At 47.0% G+C, this 10,406-nt stretch overlaps 1 long non-coding RNA gene across 1 annotated transcript; it reads left to right on the plus strand.

The window, feature by feature from the left end:
- The first annotated feature begins 4,013 nt into the window (after positions 1–4,013).
- On the plus strand, positions 4,014–10,164 carry LOC143821730 (uncharacterized). The gene is made up of 2 exons (XR_013225888.1): positions 4,014–4,142; positions 9,376–10,164. It is a non-coding gene; the product is annotated as an uncharacterized LOC143821730 (long non-coding RNA).
- The last annotated feature ends 242 nt before the right edge of the window (positions 10,165–10,406 follow it).

A 10,406-nucleotide genomic window follows, 5' to 3' on the forward strand; every position in this document is an offset into this window, starting at 1 on the left:
CTTTCCTCTTTTCAGTCAATTTCCTCTTCCCCCCCCCCCTTATCAATATTTCAACTGGTCCTTTGATAAATCACTCTAAGACGGCATCTTCACCCCGGCCCCCTCTTCTCGATGACTCTACTTTTCCACTGGAATGGCTTTCATCTTCTAGAAACCTATAAAAATACAACAATAAACAACTTTTTGGGGAAGGTGGGGCGGGAGGGATGCTGTCGAGAAGCCAGCCCCCAAAAGAGACACGGAGTGGAGCTCAAGTCCTGTTTTACCCTGGCTTTGAAAGAAAGAGGCTTTAAATCTCTGCTTCTAAATCATCACGTTCCTCAGCCGGGGCTTCTATTTCGTGGAAGGAAGGCTGTACTTCATTTCCAAAATGAGAGGTGTTGGGACTTTAAGCCGCCCTATAACTCACAATCTTTGACCTGAAAGCACTTCCCTCAAATTCCAGATGTGAGGAGACTGCTGGCTAGTTACCCAGTGGAGAGGCCAAGGCATATAAACGGAGCACTTAGGAGACAGACGGAGCTTTCAGGGTTCAAAACATCTCACATGCGCTGTCTTGTGGCAATCCTTGGCAACAGCCTTGTGAGGTAGACCCACATTATTGTCCATCTGTCCCTCCCCCCCAGTCCTGGCCGTGGGGGACGGCTGCTGAGGAAGAATGGTATGCCTGAGGCCATCTCCCCTCTGTGGCTGAGGCAAAATTTGAACCGGAGACTGGAAGGGTCATGGCTAATTGTCTAAGTCTGTATACCTAAGACCCCTTACTAGGGAGTAAGTCCCACTGAACTTACTGGTATTTACTTTTGTGCATACATGCCTGAAACTCAAATACTTTGGCCACCTCATGAGAAGGAAGGACTCCCTGGAGAAGAGCCTAATGCTGGGAGCGATCGAGGGCAAAAGAAGAAGGGGATGACAGAGAATGAGGTGGCTGGATGGAGTCTCTGAAGCAGTAGGTGCAAACTTAAATGGACTCTGGGGAATGGTAGAGGACAGGAAGGCCTGGAGGTCCATGGGGTCGCGATGGGTCGGACACGACTTCGCAACTAACAATAACAACAAAACATGCCTAGGTTTGCCCTGTTAACACTGTACTTTTAAACAGTGTCATATCTTTCTAAACCCACTGATTTCCATGAACTTGGAAGTATGTGCGATCCTATTTAGAACTTCATTGTAAGAGTGAGATCCTATGACCACTTTTCTGAGAGTAATCCTCATTTAATACATGTGAATAAGCCTAAGCAGACCTCTTAGAACCCTTAGACTGAGGAGACCTGTTGGAATCCTCATACAGAAACCAATTTTGGGTATGCAGGGATGGTTCTCTCTCATGCACACATAGATATACAACCAAATGAATCACATTTTTACCTGGCTTGATTGACAGATGGAAGAGAGTTGCAAGTAAAGCGCGTTGCTCTCTTCCACCATTTCAAGCAGGCATGCAGAGTCTAAGGAGCGCAAAACGGAGACAGACGGAAGCGAGACAGGCAGAAGGTGAGGAATGGCCAGAGGCGCAATTATTTTTAGCACTATGCCATTTCACTGGCATAACATTCTATTTTTAGATATGCAGAAATGCCATTAATGTTCCCAAAAAGTTGCTAAGGAGGAATCCCATTGGAAGGCTAAGCAAAGATCACTTCTCTCTGATGCCATCTGCCTTGGTAAGGAAGAAAAAACCCACAACTTCTAGTTTAATGAATTGAACGCTAAACAAAGGGAGTTTCAAGAGTCCTCCTCATGTCTCCAAGAGAAGAGGCAGGTTGCCAACTCCTACTTAGGAAATTCCTGGAGATCTGGGAGACAGAGCCTGGGAAGGCTGAGAGAGGAATTTCAGTAGGATAAAATGTCATAGACTCCCATCTTTTCAAAGCGACCGTTTTCCCCAGGAAAATGGACCTCTGTCACCTGAAAATCATTTTTAATCCCTTTTTTAATTTTTAATTTTTAATCATTTTTAATTCACCAGAGCAACCCTTTTCAACCTTTTGAGCATGGAGGAGCCCCTGAAATAGCTTTTCAGACTTTGGGTAGCCCCGGAAGTGATGTCATCTGGCAACACCCCCTGCCACACCCCCAAAAGGGACACCATTCTGCACGCTCTTAGACCTCCTTTCACTCCCCCCCTTTATTACTATTGCAGTGGCTCTCCCGCATGTAGTCCAGAAAGAGTATGAGCCCAGACATCCCCCCATATCATGCCCCTTCAGAGCCTCCATCGACCCCCTTCAGGACTGCTACGGATCCCTGGTTGGAAATTTCTGCTGCAGAGGATGAAACTTTGGGCACTTAGGATTCAAAACTGAGATGCTTTTTATACCCAAATTTAACTCTGTACAGTTAACTGAATGAATAACTAGTTGATCGGGAAAGAAAAGGCTATCAACCAGAAAACACGGGACTGTCTATTTGCATTTCTTAATGTCTCTGCCCCAGAAGACATACTTAAAAAAAAAAAAGCTTGTTCTTATACAGAAAGTATAAACATGGTGGGGCTCCAATAAGTCCAGTTTTATTGCAAAAGGCCTCTCCTGCTCTGAGCACTTGGAATAGTCTCTCCTGCAGCTTCCCCTCCTTGCTCAGTTCTACCCCTGAAGTCTAACATATTGAAACATTTTCCTCCTTATTAAGGGGAGTGTATAAAGTGACGGGGTGAAAGGGCAGCCCAGGAGTCGTGCCCATATACAATTTACTCTCCACCAGACAGAATTCCTGACAATTCCTAAAGAAAACAACACAGCTGAGATGTATATTCTGGAGCTAGCAAAAACATTTTTGAATGTCGGCATTCTTGGGATTTTTCCCCCCCTTCGAGGGCGATTGTCATGAAAACCAATTTTGTGAGCAGAGTAAATGTTGCAGGTTTGAAAGGAACGGCCACAAATAAAAAATATCCCTGCATTTTACGGAGGCTGAGGTGCCAGAGACCTGCCGGTCGCAGTTTGGAAAGACTCTGTGTGTATAGACGCGCTTTCACTGCTCCAGTGGACTGACTCATAGGTAACTGTATTTCGGTTCAGACCCCAAATGCTTGTAAACTACTGTTCACAGAAATGCAAAGCAGTTACACAACCCCATATTTTCTTGGTAGTGGAAAACTAAACCCGCAAGGTATATTATGCATATCTGAGATGCACTGGAAGAGGCCATGCAAACTGTATTTTCATAGGTCACACCTACTTACGGTAACTTAGAAAAGAACATAAATGATTAAATCTAATTAAGGCACCATGCCACACCACAGTCACTTTAAAGGCTCTCTATTCAAACATGCAGCTTATGGATGCCAAACTCTTCATTTTTTGTACTGCGTAAAGTACACGTTAAGAAAATGTTGGCTGCCATATATACACTGGCACATCATAGGTACATAGAGCTGGAAGGGACCTCAAAGGTCATGTAGCCCAACCCTCTGCAAACTGTAGGAAATTCACAACTACCTCCCACTCACCTGGTGCCCCCTGCTCTTCTCCCAGAGGATGGCAAACAACCCTCAGGATCCCTGGGCCAAAGTGGCCTGGAGGACAATTCCTTCCACCTCCTGAAGCATGTTCCACTGAAGAACAGCTTTGTCACTCCCTACCTGATTGGCCCTCCCTTGGGATGTGCTGCCAATAGGGAGAGAGCACTCTGCCAATAAGGGCCAATCAGTTCAAATTGCATGCAACCCACTCCCTACCTGATTGGCCCTCCCTGGAGGCGTGCTGCCAATAAGGAAAGAGGAAAAGCTGCCAATAAGGGCAATCTGCCAACAAGGAACAATCAGTTCAAATTGCACTCAGCTAAAGAGCACCAATCAGTTCAAATTGCATGCAACCAACTCACTTCTTACCTTTGTCCTTCCCTGGGTGTGTGCTGCCGATAGGGAGACAGCACTCTGCCAATGAGGGCCAATCAGTCCAAATTGCACTCTGCCAATGGGGGCCAATCAGTTCAAATTGTAATCTGCCATGAGGGTCAATTAGTTCAAATTGCATGCAGGTATCTCATTCCCTACCTGATTGGGGATGTGTCACCATTAGGGAGAGTATGCTTCCAATGAGAGCCAATCATTGGGCTTATCTGCCCTCTTCTTCCTTTTCCAGCTGCTTGTCTGGTGGAAGAAGTTCTGGCTTTTCTTTAAAACCCTGTTGCTGGTAAGTTGCTACATCCTCAGCCTCTTCCTATTCTCCATCTTCCCCAGGTAAGGGAAAGAAGCTAGCTGCTTCCTATACCTCCTGTGTTGGTCTCAGGTTTCAGCTCTCTGCTGGAAGGAAGCACAGAATGCCAATTTGGGATTAAGTCCTGGTTTACCTGCAGCTCCATTCCCTCCTACTGATCAGAGGTCTCTGCCTGTTGAACATCTGGCTGGGCTAAGCTCTTATTTAGCTGAGGCTCAGGTGAAGCTGGGAGCTCCTGGCAAGGCTTTTCCTCCTAGGAGTCCTCCCCAACAGGACCTGGGCTCACAACACTTCCCCATTCTTTGCTTTCCCCCACTTCCCTCTGCTCAGTGGGGCTGGGGGGATCCAGTAGCCTTTCCTACCCAGCCTAGCCTTTGGGAGATGTGGGGGGATGGGAAGGAGGCAGGTGGGGGTTAGGAGGGACAATGCCCCTCCAAAGCAGCAGTTTTCTCCAGGGGGACTGTCTTCCTTCCCTTCCCCTCTTTCTTTGTCTTTCCTCCTGTCTTTCCCTCTTTCATCTTCCTGAAGGTTTCCAGGCCCCCACCTGGACATTGGCAACTCAGCTGGCTGCATATGGAGGGGGAGTATTTTATTTTAAAACTACCTCCTTAAAGACCTTAATGGGGGGGGGGGTCAGTTGGATGCTGCAAGGAGACTGCAAAATTCTAAAGCCAACCTTTAAGGCCCCGACCTGGAACACAAAATATTCACCTTTCTTAAGAAGCAATGTTAAGAGAATGATTTAAATCATCCTGCAGGCTTTTAAAACGCAACTATTTCCTTTTTACAAACTCTACCTTGCACTTCTGATGTCATGACCAGTTCCTATGACAAGGGTTTTTTAAATGGAGCCGAAAAGGAAACAGTCCCCCAAAGTATATGACTATCGCCCTTTGTTGGGAAGGGAGGTCTAAGGAGAAAAGAGCCAGCGAAAGTTCTAGTGGTGGTGTTTTTTTAGTTTTATTTTTTAAAGGCCTACTTTCTGAAGTCCTCAAAAAACCTGTTCTTTTGTCTTTATAACCAACCCTCCTGGCAGAATCCAGATGCCCTTGTGGCTAGTTTATGCCATCTCCAGGGCTTTACTAGCCCAAAAGAAAATTGCAGGCAAATTGGAAACAGCTGAAGCCCCAGAAACGAAACAAGGGGAGGGGGAATCACCCCCAAGCAGAAAAAGTTAACAGACACGCAGACACAAAGAGGTCCCAGTTCAACCCGCCTTCTCAAGAGCTTGCCAGAAAATTAAGCGGCTTGTAGGTGAGCAATATTTCAACATCCCCATCACCAGATAGCACTTAACGGTGCCCGGGGAATCTTAACGATGCAGAATCTTAAACAATTGAGTTTCAACACACTTCCTAGGAAGCAAATTCCACCAAAACTCGTGAAATGGGCTTGTGCAGGGCAGATGCTGAGTTCTGGTGGCAGATTTCAAGTTAACTGGGGTACATCCCCAGGAGATTTGAGGGGTTTAAAACCATTTTTTAATTCAGGTATTAGGGATGCCAATCCCCAGGTGGGACCTGGGGATCTCTTGGAATTATAGCTCATCTCCAGGCAACAGAGATTAGTTCCCTTGGAGAAAATGGTTGCTTTGGAGGGTGAACTCCTTAGCATGATACTCCACTGAGGACCCTCCCTTTCCCAAATCCTGCACAATCCCGGCTCCACCTCCAAAGGCTCCAGGTATTTCTCAACCCAGAACCGGTAACCTGATTATACACTATTTTTCTCCCCAGTGGAGAACCAAAGCATAATTCTCACTCGCCACCGTCAAAGGGTTGCCATCCTCCAGGGCAGAGGTAGTCAACCTGTGGTCCTCCAGATGTCCATGGACTACAATTCCCATGAGCCCCTTCCAGCATTTGCTGGCAGGGGCTCATGGGAATTGTAGTCCATGGACATCTGGAGGACCACAGGTCGACTACCCCTGCTCCAGGGGCCTGGCAATTTCCCAGAATGGCAATTTATTTTCAGACTACAGAACTAAACTCAAGAAAACAGATGCTTTGGAAGATGGATTTCATGGCATCATACCAGCAGAGGTTTCTCCCCTCCCCGAATTCCAACTCTTCCAAATCTCTAGGAACTTCTCCATGAGGCATCTGCAACCTTACATAAGACTAAAGCTAGATGCAAATGGTTAGCCGTGTTGGTCTGAAGTAGCACGAGACAAAGACTGGAAACAAGCAAAGTAAGGATTCGAACCAGGCTCTCTCAGATCCTAATCCACCTATCCAACTGAGTGTGTGTGTGTGGGGGGGGTGTTTGTCTGTCTGTTTAGTCCATCTTTAAACTGTAAGAAATGGCCAAGTGTTGGTGGGCACCAGTAGCATTATCAGGATGCTCATATTTCCAATTGTGCTCTGAGAACAAAATTAAGGCATGTCTGTGAGATTTGCTTGGAGGATCCAGCCCAAAGCTTGCGTGAACAGATAACAAAATTAGGGTTGCTATCTCTTGAAAAGTAAAAAAAAAAAAAAAGAGGACCTATTTGCCAACTGTCTACTTCAGACAAGTAATCACTACAACAAATCTCATTTTAATACCCCAGTGATTTATGCTGTGGTAATCACTACTAACTAATAATGTCCCTGACCTTCCAACACTAAAAAGAAGACACTTTTGCCTGCTTTTTAGGACTGACACCACAAAAAGAGGACACGGCCTCTCAAAAGGGGGCATATGGTCACCTTTAAAAAAGCACAGGTATCTCTTTCCAGCTTGCCGGTTTCAGATTTTGCTCGTGCTGTGGTTTGCCAGCCATCCAGTAGAGCTCAGAAATCTCTCAGAATGGCCACTGGCCTCCAGATGACAGAGATCAACCCCCCTGGAGAAAACATATGTTTTGAAGGTGGATTCGACAGTGTCACATCCCTGCCAAATGGCCTCTCCAGCCTCTGCCCCGAATCTCCAGGAATTCCCCAAACTGGGGCTGGCAACCATACTTGTGTCCCTTAAGAAATCAAAAAAAAATGCTTGTCCTCTTGCAATTCTGCTGAAAAAAAAACTGCAATCTTCCAGAAAGCAGATTGTGGGGAAATGTTGCTCAGGGTGTAGGGGAATGTCCGAAAACGAACAAGCAATATTGACTTTTTGCATTTGGACCCTCAAACAAATAAACTTGTAGTTCTTGACTCCTTCCAAATCAGAACTAAAGGGTGACCATTGGGCGTCTCAATTTATTTCTGTCTGTAAATGTATCCAACTGGAGGTCCACCATGGTTACCTTTTGAAAACTGACCTGCTTTTAAAGCAGCTGGGATAATAGGAAAACCATCTCTGCTGTTGTTTCAATAGTCTGGAACTTCCCCACTTTTAAGAACACCAGAATGTGTTTTGCCAAATCCTCTCCGTCCATCCAGACCAGCCTTCCACGTTCATACCCACATGCTTCTCGGAGTTTACCACCAAGATGTCGTTACTCCATTCAAAGATACACTGCCTCTGAACATGGAGGTTCCATGTAGCTATCACAGCTAGTAGCTATCGCCAAGGAAACAGTGAATAAGAGGAGGAGGAATTAGAGTTAGGATGCAGAACAAAGGAAGAGTAGTGTTTTATCTGTCTAACCACCTTAAGGAGAGCAAATCTTGAAGGCAAACAAACCCAAATAATATTTCTTTCCGGTGCGTTCGGGTGTTCCGGAGAGCGTGCCAGTGGTCAGAATGTTCATGCTGAAGAATCAGGAAAACAAACGGATCTGCTCCAAGACAGGAAGAACAGGCCTTGCATTTCTGAGATGCTTAGGGAGAGGACAGACCGGAGGAAATCCCGGTAGGGACCCAAGCGTTAAAAGCAGCACTGGGCAACAATGAGGAATAGGCATCTGCCTTTCATTAAAGCCATCACAAAGGCTGGCGAAGGCAGGGGGGTTACTTGATACGCCAACCCCAGGGCTGCTTTAAGATGAATTATGACCCAAATAAGTCAATATAAAATTAGCAGTTTATGGATTGAGTGAGGGTTATAAATGCCAACGTCTAGCGCCGAACGAATGAGCTCTGCTTTCGGGAGGCCAGACGGGTTATTTAATGCGCTTCTGAAATGCATTAGGATATGCGCTGAGAATAGGGGAGAAGCTTCGAAAGGGTGGGTTCTGGAAAGCACCTCCATTGAGTCAGATCTTTCATTAGGGGTCTGTAAGGAGATATTAGAGCTTCTTGTGCCGCAGAGTGGTAAGACAGCAGACATGCAGTCTGAAGCTGTGCCCATGAGGCTGGGAGTTCGATCCCAACAGCCGGCTCAAGGTTGACTCAGCCTTCCATCCTTCCGAGGTCGGTAAAATGAGTACCCAGCTTGCTGGGGGGTAAACGGTAATGACTGGGGAAGGGAATGGCAAACCACCCCGTATTGAGTCTGCCAAGAAAACGCTGGAGGGCGTCACCCCAAGGGTCAGACATGACCCGGTGCTTGCACAGGGGATACCTTTACCTTTAAGGAGACATTTGTTGCTGAGCAGGTCTCTAACTGAAGAGACATTTATTATTTTCCAGAGCGCTAGCCCCCAAGCAGATCTGCTCACAGGAGGGTTGCCAGCCTCCAGGTAAGGCCCAGAGATATCCTGCTATTACAGTTGATCTCCAGATGACAGAGCTCAACTCCCTTGGAGAACATGGCTGCTTTGGAGGTGTTGGACCCCCATGAGGTCACTCGTCTCCCCAAGCGACACTCTTTCCATGCTCCATCTCCCAAATCTCCATGTATTTCAAACTGGCAACCTTAGCTCACAGTAGGAACATTACAACCTCCTGTGTCCTCTTGGAATGGAGACATTTCTCTACTTCTTCTTTCTAAGACAGCGGTAGTCAACCTGTGGTCCTCCAGATGTCCATGGACTACAATTCCCATGAGCCCCTGCCAGCAAACCCTGGCAGGGGCTCATGGGAATTGTAGTCTACAGACATCTGGAGGACCACAGGTTGACTACCCCTGTTCTAAGATATAACTGCTGCCAGGATCAGCCTCCTGTTTCACGCCAAAGGCTGCCTCTCTAAATCGCTATAGTTCTACTCAGAAGTCAGTCCCATATTATTCAACAGGGCTCCCTCCCAGGCAAGTCACTAAGGCTGCATTCTTCAGGACACTTCCCTGCGAGGAAGCTTTGTTGGCTAAAATAGTGGTGGGAGGGGGGGGGAGGCTGAGTTCTGAGTAGACCTGCTTAGGCTGCTGGCATCTAGAAACAAACAAACCGGTATCTCTTCTTTCCCAGCATAATCTGTGGATGGAGCATTCGTCAATGAATTGGACCGTCTCTTCGTGCCAGAACTGGTAATGTGACGGCCTACAAACAGATCTTGCAATCGTGCAGCTTTCTCGGATTTATTGCGCCAGCAACTTCTGTCAGCCACGGACTCTGGCTCGTCAAGGCCCCTGCCACAATGAGTCCGTTAGTCTTTAGGGGTGTCGAATCTCTTTGTTCTTTGGGCCGCACCAGCCTTGGACGCGGCTGCCCCTCTGGAATGTTGTCGTGACCGTGAGTCATCCCTTTGCGGGGATCCGGCCAGTCTGATAGTTCAGCTGGTTTGTTGACTCTGACCCAGGCGGTAGCTCAGTTTCCTGGACTTATCTCGCCCAGCAGATTTCCCTTTCGTGCCAACAGGCTCTCTTTCCTTCCTGCAGGCAAAAGGACCACCGAAAACCTCCCCCCACCCCCTACAGGTCCACAGCTTGTTGTGAGCCCCAGCACTGATAGCCAGAGATAACCAGCTGAACCAGCTGTTTGTTACCTTTTCCATCTGGGGGGGGGGGGGATCAGCTTTCCAATCTTGAAAGGCTTCACGGAAAAAGAAAGTGGATGCATTTGGCTGGAACAGTCAAGGAAGGCCAGGGACGCTGGAAAGGAGAGGATGTGCCTGAGAATAAATGAGAAAGAGAGAGAAAGAGAAATGTTTCTCTTTTCTTTATTTTTTATGCTGCCTTTCCAACCGACTGAAGGTCTCCAAGGTGGTAAACAATCAAGAACATTTCAATAAACTTCAAAAATACCTACATACAAAGAGATGGGTGGATGGATATACATGTGTCTGTGTGTGTCTGTGTATCCCCAATGGGGGAAACTTGCTGACAGCAATACATGAGCTTCCCAAGTGGGGGCACTTTCCTGGATCCATTTCTGGTTGGGGAAACAGTACAGGAAGGAAGCTGCTTCTCCTTGCACACAGTGGCCCTGATCCAAACCGGAGCCGTATGTGCCTGGGAATTGATTCCCCAGGATAGAACTCCAAGTGTACATTTAATTAG

This window comes from Paroedura picta, chromosome 12 (assembly GCF_049243985.1).
Source record: "Paroedura picta isolate Pp20150507F chromosome 12, Ppicta_v3.0, whole genome shotgun sequence".
Taxonomy (NCBI): Eukaryota; Metazoa; Chordata; class Lepidosauria; order Squamata; family Gekkonidae; genus Paroedura; species Paroedura picta.